Below are 13,855 nucleotides of genomic sequence, written 5' to 3' on the forward strand. Positions count from 1 at the left end.
GAGCCCCCACTTTGTAAGAAGATTCAATCCAGCACTACAGCCAAGTCAATGCCTAGGCTGGGATACTGAATGAAAAACCCTTATTGATATATCTTTATGTCCAGGTTCAGATTCTGGATGACAACCCCTGTATAACACCCCTCTCTTAGAATCCCCTTGACCCCACTGAGCCAAGAAGTAGATCTGTTTTGCAAGTTTAAAAGGTTTATTTGAAAAAAAATTAAACAGTATATATATATATATATATATCACACTTTTGTAATGAATTAATAATTGAATATCACACTTAATCTGAGCAGTAATCAATAATGGATAGTCTGGCACTAGCACACTTCTTTATAATCAATGATGAGTGGGTATATGATGGATAAGATAGCAACAATACTTTTATGGTTTCAAATAGATGCAATGTGGAATGAAAATGCAGTACAGAAAATAACTAGATAGGATTTCAGCAAAAGACAACGTAATCACTTTCTTAGACAATTCACCCTCCCCCTTTATGCAATGTAAGGAGATGAAGAGGGGAGCACTCAGTTCTTAGGAATGCAATCAAATAGAATTCAGTTCAATTCCCCTCCCAGCAGCTTATACAACAGATAGGAGTTTTGATAACACAGGCAAATGCAGCTATCTTTTTACAAGTAAAGAAATCGGGCCAAATCGCAAACCGTGGCAAAATTCGCGAGTGTGTGAATCGTGATTACGGCACAAGTATAAGTCGGTTCTAAGCTTGTTGAAAAGCTGAGATTCGAAGCTTTCAGAAGAAAGTTAAACCAAGTTCCTAGCCCAAACGGTTCCAGAGATACGGACGATTAAATAAAGGTAGTTTTTCGGATTTAAAGTAAACTCAAAATGACAGGTGACAGCTTTGCAGCTGCAGAATTGACAAATGACAGTAGTGCAGCTTTACAAATGACAGGTGACAGTTAGGAGGCAGTTCTGGTTAGATTAAAATAGTTTGGATTAGATTATTTTAACTAAGAGATTGGTTCTGCACAGTTCTGCTAGGTACTCACAATATATTTTTGAAATAGGCCTCGCCACGGATCTGGTCAGGTTTTGGACTGGACTCCGGTTCTGGTCTCGGCACTTCACAGTGGTCTGGGTCAGCTCTCTGGTTCTGTTCACAGCGGTCTGGGTCACTCTGGATCTCTGGCCTCTGGATACTGCTCTGCTTTCTTTGGGTACAGCACTGCTTCTGGATCTTTCTGGCGCAGGGTTTCAGGCCAGAATCAACAGCTGAGCCCGGCTGTGAATAGTCTGCAAATGATTTTGGGCCTGCTGACCAATACTTTTACTTGCAGTGGGCCTTCTTGGTTCAAAGTTCTGTAGTCTCTGTTTAGCTTGGAAGTCTAAGTGTAGGATCTCTGGATGTGAAGTCGTCGGTCAGCATGCTCCGCAGCAAATGGAATTGAATGTCTCTACCTGTCCCAGCAGTCTCTTTTTATGTGCTTTGAAAGTGGGTGTGTGCCTGGGCCTAGCTAAGCCTGCCCCTCTCTACCTGTCATTGGCCCAGTTCTCCCCTCTCCCATGATTGGGGGAAGGAAATGTGAGTCAGAGTGATGCTGTAGGTTTTATGTGTCAGAGGATCCTCCCCTGGTCAGTTTGCCCACAAATCTATATTTGATTCAAATACATATTGCACAGATACACAGTTGTTTAAAATTACATGCACCCATCACACATCACATGAGGTATACTCTGTTCAAACTCTGCTCTTCCTGGGGGCTTGCATTCAGAAATGGCAACATTTTGTGCTTTTTAACTGGTTTTGCAATATCGGACACTTACCCAAAATTACACACATGTGTGCAAGGAGTATGGACATTAATTGATGAAGTGTCAGATTTCTAACATGCAGACATTTGGAGTGAAACCCTATTTTCCGCTAGCAACCCCCAGATCATACCACCAGGTCCTAAAACCTCTTAAAATGTGGGCAGAAAAATCACAAGAATTATGGTATCATTTAGATAATTTTGACAAGTCCGCACCATGAGTTATACATCTTTCTTAAAATCATATTCTGGCCAACAGGGGTGTGTCTTCCCAGGTCACATGGTGGAGAAACCAGTCTATCCACTTTCTTTAAGCTCAGCCTGTCCTCAGAGGGGCTGCCCCTCCCCGTTTCTGCCAAGAGGAAGCCACTTTTACGACGCCACCAATATAACTTCTGCCTGACTCAAGGAAGGGCTTTGTTCAAAAGGAAGCCATTTAGGATCCCCCCAATAAACCATCTGCCTGGGCCCAGGACAGGCCTTTGTTCAACTCCCTGTAGCTGCTCCACCCCTAATCTAATCAGAGAGGTGACAACTCCTTTTAGCAAGGGGAAGAGTGGCTGAGCAGGTTTTAACTCCTGTGGGGGTAGATATCAGGCAGAATTCAGTTTCATTAAGCCAGGTTTCAGCTAAATGTCACTTTTTGTCCACCAGTTTAAGTCTATTACGATTTTTACATACACATTAAATAATTACTTCCTTCAAGTCATTTCAGAGTATAGTTTTACATTGTATCCACCTCTTAGCAAGTCTTTCCTTGGTCTGGTTTTGTTTCATTTGTTCAGTTTTACACAAAAGTCTGGTGGTTTTAAAACGCTGGCTTTCTGATAGTGGTGAGTACTGGTAATGCAACCATTTTTGGGATTTAAGAAAATGAATTCCCCACAGTTCTGGGTTGCTTTTGGCAATCAGCATTGCCATTCCCAATGGTTTCAGGCTACTGTGTGGGTAGCCCAATGGTGGTTTTAGGCAGTGCCCTCCTGTGCTCACAACATAGGCAAAAATGGGTGGCAGCCTATTCTTCATGCATTTCCCTGTGCATTTCCTGGGAAGCTCTGGCCATCATGATGTTTTCAATGCCAGTAATGCACAGTTTATTTTTGGTAGGGCTCGGATGCATGGGTAAAAACATCCCACAGGGCATAGATGGTAGTCCAGCCACAGCCAGGCTGCGAGTCACTTAGTTAATAAGAGCAGGTGAGCTTTATTATACATATGTGCAGTTGCTGTAAAGATCCAGTTACTCTTTTAGTATTTACATTATGAGACCACCCACCGGCCATCCTCTTGCACTCCAGCTCAGGCCTCCAACTGACACATTTGGAACATTCACACTCAAGCTCTTATCAGCATTCTCCTGAGCTGTAAGTCACACCATGCACCAACATTCTATCAGCATTCATAGATGGCCAGCAGGACAGGACAACATTCATGCCACATAACAGACACATATGATACCCAATTAGGAATCGGACTTCACTTACTGCTTGTCTTTTTGTGTCACTTTTGTCAAAGCTACACAGTGGCTCTGGCTCAGCTGTTCCTGCTCGGCTCTGGTCACGAGCACAGTGACCTGTTCGGCCACGATCTGGCTCACTCAGGCTGCTCCTGGGCTCTGTACCAACAGTACACGTGGCACTGCTCTGGGCTGTGCAATCATCAAATGCCATTGGCTGCCAAACAGACAATGAAATCTAATGATGTGAATTCACATTGCTGACAGCAAGCCTCAAAGACATATTGGGCTATTTGCTCCAGAAATAATGCTGGCAGGAGTCACACCTCTTTCACACTGCCAGCAGTCTAACGGAAAATGTTTCCACTGTCTGTGCGGAGTGCTTCAGTCTCATTGCAGCACACAGACAGAGAAAGCTTGCGTGGCTTGGGACTCGCCTGTGTACCTACTTGCTTTGCCTGCTCCATGCTTGGGCCCAACCAGGTCATAATTTAATTATATTATTTAACATTGCCGGCCGCAGTGCTTGCCTGTATGCAGTCAACCACCCGCTTCTGTACTTAACTCATGTTTTAACGATCAACTGTGTTACGGGGAGCCGGGGTCTCCATCCCCTGTCGTGATGGTTATGTCCCTCAGTGTGGGGCAGCCCGATAAACCCATGGCACGTGCTCGTGCAGCACGCAAATAATGACACAGACACATATTTAGTGTCTAACGATAACTGCCAAGTGGGAGACCACTCAACACCATTATTGGTGCGGGCCACGTGCCAGTGCTGACATCACAACATCCCATGCCAAGGGTAAAGACAAACAAATGATTAACATTTAAGATGGCATGTGCTACAACTGGTAACACTCACACTGACCTCAGGTGTCATTTTGAAACACAGATATTTATATATACATTCTTAGTTAGGCATGCTGCTGTACACAAAACCTACATGGGTGAATTACCAGGGGTTGGGCGGTTCAGTTCCTTGCCCCATGAAGGGTGACTTTGACTCTGTTTACCACTTGCAGTTCTGGCCAACATTGATGTCAAGCTGATCTATAGGGCCTACTTTATGCGTATCACACTTTGGCGGTGTCACTGCATTACCAACATACCTCTTTGGTCTGATATACACATAGGCACATATGTAAACTAGGGTGTAGCTGTCATGATCTCTGCTTCCAAAAGATCAGGACTTGCCCGACTCCCTTGGAAGCAGACCCATAACCCCGGTTCCGAGTGCCAGCCAGTCCCAATTGGGACCTTTTGGACCCTGTCCTGGCGCCAGTGGCACCAGGCTCATAAAGATGCCCAGTCCCAGCACTGGAAGCGCCGGGCTCATAATGCTTGGGTGGACTTACCTGCAGCAGACCATGCTGCTTACTTACCTGCCAGTTGAACCCCTGATCCTCTTCTGTTTGGGACTACTTTTCCTGTTGGGTGGGGCAGGAGCCACTCCCTAGGTTCAGAACACTGGAACTCTTCTGGAAAGCAGGAACTCTTTTCTTACCTAGGCGTGGCTGTGGAAGGAGACACCTAAGCACTACAGGAGGCTATTTAAACCACACCCGATGGATGAATCTTGCTTTGCGTTATTCTGCATTCTCTGCAGCAGAGCGCTCATCGTGTCTTCTGCTTCTGATCCTGGGCCTAAGGGAACAAAGGCTTACCATCCTGGAATCCGGTCTTCAGCAGCACCTGTAAAGACAAAGAAAGAACAGGTTAGCACTATGGTCTTCAGTGGCAGCGCATCTCTTACCTGGTCCATCGGCTGTCACCAACGCCTCGCGCTGCATTCCGGCATCTGAAAGACAAAGGCTTACCTACTCTTCGCATGCTCCGGAGGTCTTCGCACTGCATTCCGGCATCTGAAAGACAAAAGCTTACCAGCTCTTCGCACGCTCCGGAGGCCTTCGGCGCTGCATCCCGCATCTGAAAGACAAAAGAAGGTGCGTTTAAAGACATTGGGCAACTTTATTACTCACGTGCCATTACTCCTTCCCACGCCGAATCCTGTGGGTATTCCAGCACCCTTCAGCTTCTCTAAAGCTCCGAACTTGTACCTGCAAGATAAAAGGGACAGTTAGTGCGCATCGTGAAGCAGGCTACAAGCGCTTACTTACGTGGTTCCAGGCGCTTCTATTCCTCACGCGTGTTCGATCCTCAACTCTCATCAGGCTGCCATCCGCCATCGCCAGACCCTGCAAAACAAGAGATATCATTACAAAAGACTTTAAAGACATTTGAAGTGGCCAGAACTTACCGTTCGTGCAGTTAACGACGGACAGCAGTCCTCTGAGGTCAAGAGGCCTGCACCCTTATCCAGTGAAGAAACTGGGCACCCTGCCCCGAGGCAGATGGAGAGCTAGGCGTTCACTTACCTAAGGTGAGGGTGTGAACCTTTGGGGTTCTACAGGAGAAGAGAAAGGGAAGATGAGAGAGGCACCCAATAACCCCAGTTCATTAATACCATATTTTCTATCTGCAGACATCTTACTCTTCGAGTCAGACATACAGTGCACAGAGGTCCAGCCCAAAGAGCCAACCATGTGTTACACATCACCTTTGAAGATACGGCATTCACCCAGTCAAGACCGGCGCCTCTGCGGGAATCAGGTGAGCGTTACAGTAACACACCTATGAGGCTTGGTTACTACAAACTTTATTAGTCCAATATGGAAGTGGGGATGGCCACACTAGCTGTAAAAGCCGCACCGGGGATACCGGGGTCACATCGGCCAGTGGTCACAGGCAAGTCCTTCTGAGTCAGCTTACCCCTGATGGAAAGTGCTCTACTAGCCGGCAAAGCCACGCCTGGGGATATCGGGGGCCACATTGGCTATCATCTTGCCAGCAGGTCTCTGGCCCGTCTGCTGTACGGTGATACACCAGCGGGACTGGGTGGTCTTTGTCCCTTGCGGAAAACTGTAGTCCGGACTCTCTCGGGTCCCTCTCTCCCCCATGAGGATAGGGGTAAGGTGAGGACACTGAATGGCAGCGGACAGAGCCATGGTGGGAGTTCTTACTTGGTACCACTGTGGCGGAAGTCCCTTCCTGTTGAGGTTCCCTCTGCTTGTAATCTTGAACTGCTGCTGGTACGGCGGTGGCAATGACGGCGCCGTGGCCAAGCTCCCCCAGTCAGGAGTTCTTCCTGGCTTGCCTTTTGCTTGGCAGCAGGAACAGTTTCTTTGGGGAGAGCTGCAGCTTGGCTGAGGCGGTTGTCAACTTGTGGCCTCCCACAGGCAGGAGTTTGTTCTGGCTTGGCTCAGGTGTACGGTCACTGCAGTGGCGGAGCTTGCTGCACTGATCTCTGGTGTTGGTGGTGGCGGGAACATACCTCGCTGCGTGACGTGTTCCTGGCCCGTCAGCCGCAAGGATCGGCAGAGTCACTGTGGTGGCTTGCGGGAAGCTGTGGCGGTGCCAGTTGTTTATGCCCTCTTCTTCTCTCCCAGGCAGGTGCTGACAGCAGCCTGTCTGGTACAGGCTCGCTTTCATGCTCACCTTCTGTCTGACTGCACAAGCACTCTCCTCGGGGAGTGCCACGGTCATGCCAACGTTGTGGCAGGGATTTATGTGCTTGGGTGCAAGATGGGCAGTGGCAGTGCCATCTGCAGGCTCTCATCCAGGCGGGAGAGTTCGCTGTCGTGATGATGAGTCGCAGGATGGGCAGCAGTCCAGGTTGTGCCATCGGCTGACTCCCTTCCAGGCGGGAGTTCTTCACTGACTGTCATGGGCTCCGGGGTACAGCCACTGCGGTGACGGTTCTTGCCATGCAGCTCTTCATCCGTTGTGTATTGGGGGCGTGTTCCAATGCATGACCTACTCCTGGCCCATTGGCCGCAAGGATAGGCAGAATCACAGGGGTGGCTTCCTGCAAAAGTCACTTGGCCACTGGGTCTTGCCGAGCCCCCCTTCTCCTCCCGGGCCTATTCCCTACACCGGGGTTGCTTTAGGCAGTGCACCTCTACCCTCAATGGCAGTGCCTTGTTTGAGGCAGTGCTCTTCTCCCCCTGACGGGACCGCATGTTATGAGTGTCCAGTGGGCCAGGGTGTTCCTCTGGCTGTTGCTCCAAGTAGATGCCTGTAGCGCTGTCATGGCAAGGTCCTCTTGTTCTCCCCCCGGCCGGAGTACCAACAGTCATTGTAGCGGCACGGGCCATTGCTCTCCCCCCAGACAGGAGTCCATAGTGTCAATGAGGCAGCATGGGCAGCCTGCTCGCTCCCCAGATAGGAGTACCAAATGTCCGTGTGTGGCATGGGCTGCCTGCTCTCCCCCAGGCAGGAGTACATGATGACCTTGTGGTAGCATGGGCTGTCTGCTCTCCTCCAGGCAGGAGTACATGATGTCCTTGTGGTAGCATGGGCTGTCTGCTCTCCTCCAGGCAGGAGCTTAACTCGCATGTAGTGGCATGGACCACTAAACTCCCCCAGGCAGGAGTGTCTCCCTTTGCCGGATCAGTGCTGGCTGCTCCTCCCTCAGCCAGGAGTCTTCAGAGTGAGCTGCATACTCTCTGCCAGGCAGGAGTATTACGGCCAATGTATCCGGAGCATATGGCTTGCATACAACGGTCATGCTGCTCCTTCCTATGTCGCCCCCCCCCCCCCCCCCCCCCCCCCCCATGAGGCAGACTTACTTGCCACTGTTTTTTGGTAGCGGCATGGCCGCTTCTTGTTCCATCCCATGCGGGAGACGTAAGAGCTTTTCCACGTTGGCGGAGAGCACTCCGCAGTCCCTCTCTTTCAGGCCAGGGCGAGTGATCATTCCTCTTAGCGGTGCCAGCAGGGGCCGGGCCGCCTGCTTACCATCCCTGGACGGAGACTTACATGATCATTTTTTTTTCATTGCCGGCATGCGCACTGCACCTTCCCTGAGGCGGGAGATCTCTACTGCAGTTCGCAGTGTCAGCGGCGTGGACAGCCAGGCTCTGTCTCCCTCAGGCGGGAGATTCAAAGTTTCATGGCGACGGGCCGCCGCTGGTGCCGCTCACGCACTTCGTTTCCACCTACCTGTAGGCTTATTGTCTAAGTTTTAGCTCCTGGCCGCTTACTCCCTGGATGGGAGCTTTCCCTCTACCAGATACTGGGGGCCAGGGCCTGCGCCACACTTACGTTCTGTGCCTCCACGAGCAGCGACGGGCGGTAGTCCCATCCCGGCCACGTTGGGGCTCCCTCAGTCAGAAGCCTTGGGGCAGCAAGTCTCCTCCTAGCTGGCCGGGCCTCCCCAGGCCGTGCAGACAGGGCTCGCTGGTCCTACGTGTCCCGCTGGGCTCCCCATGCAGGAGCACACCGCACCACAGCTGTGTGGGGGGCATGCTCGGTCTTTATTGTGATCGGCATACAGCTGATACCATCCTGGTTGCAAGTTGTTATGGGGAGCCAGGGTCTCTGGCCCCGTCATGATGGTTGTGCCCCTCAATGTGGGGCGGCCCGATGAGCCCTTTGGCGCACGCTCGTGCAGCGCGCAAATGATGACACAGACACGTCTTTAGTGTTTAACGATAACTGCCGAGCGGGAGACCACTCAGCACCTTTATTTGTGCAAGGCCACATATCAGGACACGTGGTCACAAACATGTGACCTGCCACGAGCCAGTGTTGACGTCACAACAAACAGTAGGCTGTAGAGACATGAAAATAAGCATTTACTTGGAATACACGTATTTTGTATTCTTTATCAGCACACCCAACCAGATGAACCATCGATTCTACCAAGCCTTTTGTGAGTGTGTTTTTCGGGCTCCTGTGCCGCAGTGCTATTTTATTTTTAGACCGTGATTCTGGTATGAGGTCTGATTAAAGCATGACATCAGCGCGTGCTATTTTCACCGAGCTGCTTCTTGTCTGGGAACGCATCCTTTCGAAGAAAACGCGCCAGCTGGATATTTCTATCTGGCAGTGCATATTGTGCTATATCTGGAACGGGTCGTCGGGGCCCTTCGCTTGCTTCCAGTGGGTCCCCTTGCACGCCAGCGGATACGGCAAGTCGTTATGTGTCGGAAATCTGCCTGAACGTCATGGGGGAATACGAAAAAACTTGGACCAATTAACGTTGAACACGTCAATGCTGACTGCTCTTTTCTAAATATATATATTTGTCTCTGAGAACTAGAATGATATTACTGTGTCATTTCCACTGGGGATGAAGCGGTTTGAAGAACATTTCACATTACACGGGTCGACGTATTAAAATAAAATATTTAACTTCCCTAATATAGGGCAACAGGGCAATACCCGAACCAAAAACGCAAAATGCTAGTGTGGGCCAGTTCATTTGTGCAAAGTGGGACACTTTTTTGGCCTACGTGGGCCAGTTTTCTAAGTTACTTCACCATACGGCAGCTAGTAGTTTTGTCCAATGTTAATGAATAAATATTCTTTCAAATGCACAATTTGCATCACATGTTATCAAAAACCTCCCCCTTGGGCACTACTCAAACATCCTGTCACAAAAGGAATACAATGCCATTTGCACAACGGTGGGCCACTTTTTCGTTGGCGCCCGAGACAATTTTATGCACCGGTGTGACCCTGGTTGAAGTCACCACATTTTTCTTCAGGTAGCAAGGCTAGCAAGCTACCATCTGACTTGTGCTTCAATCTGACAAGCTTCTACTTTCCACTTACACCCCCACCCCTCCATCATTGCCATGAGTCCCTTTGCCATCAGCCACAGTGATCCACAAGTGTATATTACAAAGCACAGGAACTGATGGGGGCATGGTGGGAATGTTCGCCAGCATGAACATTTCTTAAAAGACAAATAATTAATTATACATAGTCAGCCGCTGGAGCAATATTTCTGATGACATGATGTGTGGCACATGAGTTCAGGTGGCATATTAGACAGTACACATGTCCTTATAGAATCATCTCTTCTACAGTTTTCCCATTGCAATGTGGTCTGGCACAGTATTATGGGAAGTTCTCCAGCACAGCATTTTGGAGGGCGTACATCTCATGACACATTCATAGTACAGTTTCAGGTGGCACATATTTCGTGCTACAGTATTCTGATGGGCACGTTCTTTGGCACAGCATTCGGGGATATTATTCTTATAAAACATTCATAGCACGGGTTCAGAAGGATTATATTGCATGGCACAGTATTCTGATGGGCACGTTCTCCAGCACATCATTTTGGAGGGCCTAATTCTCATGACACATTCATAGCAGTTTCAGGGGGCATATATTTTGTGGCACAGTATTCCAATGGTTCCATGTAATAATGACCCTGCAAAAAGGCTGTGGTTTGCAGTGACATTATCACTGTGAACCTGCGGGGGACACCCCTGCAAACCCTGTTTAAAAAAATAAAATAAATGTCCCTAAGGCGAGCAGGGGACAGCCCCGCTCCCCTCACAAATGGTCACCATACATAATGTCGCCACAGCCTTTTCCCGGCGACTCTATGTATGGCGACCATTTGTGTAGGGGTAATATTACCGGATACCATTCCGATTACATACTTCCGAGGGTACAACGTTCATTTGACCGCAGCTGCCTTGAAACCACATTAGCATGATATCAGAGCTATAAATGGAAAAATATCATCCAGGGCGGGGTGGGGCAGATGCGTGAATGGGTTGGAGCTAGAAGTAGAGATATGGTAGGCAAGTGACAGGCTTGTAAAATGAAACGTGCTCAAATCTAATCTAACAATATAATAAAAGGCTAGATGTATGTTTGTCCCTGCATATTTGTCCGATACAGTAGCTTTGCCTGTTGTCACTGCTAGAGGGAGCTGTTGCCTTAGGATAGATATACAGTGGCCCTACTGTGTCAATGAAAACCTGCACTTTGGCCAACGTACACGGGCCTGAACACTAGTGACATAATAAACTAACCTGACAGTATGGTTGACCCACACGTTGTGTGATTCAAGCTTTAATTCCCCTTTCCTTATTGGAATCCTACAATACCAAGCATTCAGTGAGCCTTAAAAATGACCTCTGGAAAGACCTACAGTGAAAACAATCTTTTGCATGTAGCCACTGTCCCATACAGCACGAAGCTTAATGCATGTGTCCTACTTGAAATCAACCATCATTCTCATCTCTTAAGAGATAGTAGCAATTCTGAAGTATCCACTGGCTACTTGGTCTGCAACCATATTAATTCCACTTTAATGTGATAAAATTCAAAGAAAAAGAAGGTAAACCCGAATGCCTCTTCGCACTGGCAAGAGGCATTGCTGCGGGTGCAATGTATTACGGGAGCTCCACCAATTCTGCCCTTACAGCGGGTGCCAATTCTAGGCAAACACTACATTTGGTCACAGAGACTGCCAAACAATCAATAGTACATTGGCGGGGTCCTCACAAACAATGCACACCTCCAGAAAGAGGGCCCCCTCAGACATTTCCATGGGGCGGGTAGCACATGCCCCCAGTGCACTCCAATCTTGTTTCTTACCAGAACTCCCCAGGTGCACTGGGCTGAAATTCAAACTATCAAACTAGTTTTCCAGCTTGTGTGAGTGGAGAGGGAGTTTTTCTATTTATCATTATTTGCAAAGCAAAAAACGTTCACTGTAGGCAGCTCTCAGTCTCACAATGAAGTTAGTCCTGGGGTCCCATGCAGCCATCATGTGAGATTTCAATGGTTATCAGCTCAGTCTTGCACCACTCAAAGTTACCTGCATTGTCCAAAATGACTTAATGACTAAGTACCTAATTAAGTAAAGAAGAATGTAAGGCATTAGTACCCAGCGAGGGGTGTGTGTTGGCTTCCCAGCCCATGAGGAGGCTCAAAATGGGGGCATTACCACATGGTAATCCCTCCGCCCGCGCCTCCTCATAGCGGGAGGCAGCCATCTTCTCCTGCTGGGTACTCAGGTAAGTGCTGCCCCGTGTCCTCCCCACCCCTTTTTTCCACATATTTTCCCCACACCTATGACCGCCCCATTAACCTTGCGCTAGCTGGTCCCTCGGAGATGCCAGGAACCACAGAGTTCCCGGCGCGTCACCACAGCCTTGCAAATGACCGCCATGGAAAGGGAGAAGGGACCATGTGGTCCCTTCTATGGATTCATGGTCCATTTTGTTTTTAAGTTGAGAAACAATGGCGTCCTTTCTCATCTTAACAACAAGAAAATATGATTAGTATTTGGTACATTGTGCCGGATACTAATAGCCATATTACCCCAGCAAGAAGGGGCATTACCGGGCCTGGTAATGCCCCGGGCTAATGGTATCTGGCCCAGGGCATGCCCGCTCGGGTAAAATTGATTAATTAATGCACCATATCAGAGGTATGTTCTTCTAGGCTGGTCCATAATAATGATCTCCAAAGAGTACCACTTATAAAAAGAGGCAGCAGATGCTCTATTGAAGGACCATAACTGTGCAACAAAGCAAATTGCCATCTTAGAAATAACAATCATTACAACTTACACTTCAGAGGGAAGATATAAAAAACATCTAAACTAAACTTCCCCTCGCTTACCTCAGGGTAAGGTCCTGATCGGGTACATAGAGCACTGTAGACTAGAAGAATGCCCTACTCAAGATCAGGAACACTGAGGGAGCCCATCTTTTATTGCTGTCCAATGCCCACACAGATGCTAAAAGCCTTAGCACCCAAAGGGGGCGGGAATTTACAGGCATTAAACACCTCATGCCCTCCTTAACACCATTGCTTCACTCATGACATTAAGTTAGGCTTCCAGACAATAGTCAAAGTGTACGAAAAGAAGTAGTGGAACGATATTAGCTGCTAACCTGCCCGGGCTCCACACAAACCCCATCGCCACGCCCCTCCACACCCCTAGACTAATACGACTGCTGTTTAAGGGTACATTTAGTGCAGTGCACTGAAGTGCAAGTTTCAACTTCTCCTAGACTTCAGATAAACGTATAAGAACAGTAAAACTTAATTTAAAAAAAGGTAGAGAAGCACCGCTCCCAGCCGCTCCCGCCCACTTCGACTACTGCTTCCGGGTTCCTAATGCCCGGGAATGTCTGCATCCGGGGCGCTAAAGCGTAGGTAGTAGTTCCCTGTGCGTGGCATACGTTTGGTCACCACATCGCCACAACACTGGATAAAAACTGGAGAGTGCGGGTTGCATTATGCAAATGGGCCGAGTTTATCACCAAGTAGAATCCTTACCTCCAAATGCAGCTACTGCTAACCTTTTTTTACTGCCCCAGTGGAAAGAAATGCTCACTCTTGCATACAGGTGGTATTTATTTGCTCACAGGCAGGATTCTTTCCCAGTTGGGTGGTGGTGAACACACTGTGCAGCCTGCCCCACAAATGCCAATGTAAATAAAACACCTCATCAGAGAAACAAAGCTCCCAACCATAAGGCAAGGTATGGGGAATGTAAATGCACATGATGGATGATAATGCGAATTATTCGGCCACAATAAACTAGCAAGCACTGCCTGCGCGTGCCAACGTGTGCATTAGAAACTGACCTGTATTTATTGTTCACAATGCCCAGAGAGACAAACCTGCGCTGATCATCTGTTTTTTTCCAATAAATATCACCCAGCAGGATGGCCCTGGCACCAGAAGCTGTCATCGCATGTGCTTGCCTTAAAATGAATGTACAGTTGTTAATTCAGTTACGCTGAAAAAATACCTGTCAGAGTTGACAGAGTTCATTGCTTACGGACTC

This window comes from Ambystoma mexicanum, chromosome 2q (genome assembly GCF_040938575.1).
Source record: "Ambystoma mexicanum isolate Mex_15411 chromosome 2q, UKY_AmexF1_1, whole genome shotgun sequence".
NCBI lineage: Eukaryota > Metazoa > Chordata > Amphibia > Caudata > Ambystomatidae > Ambystoma > Ambystoma mexicanum.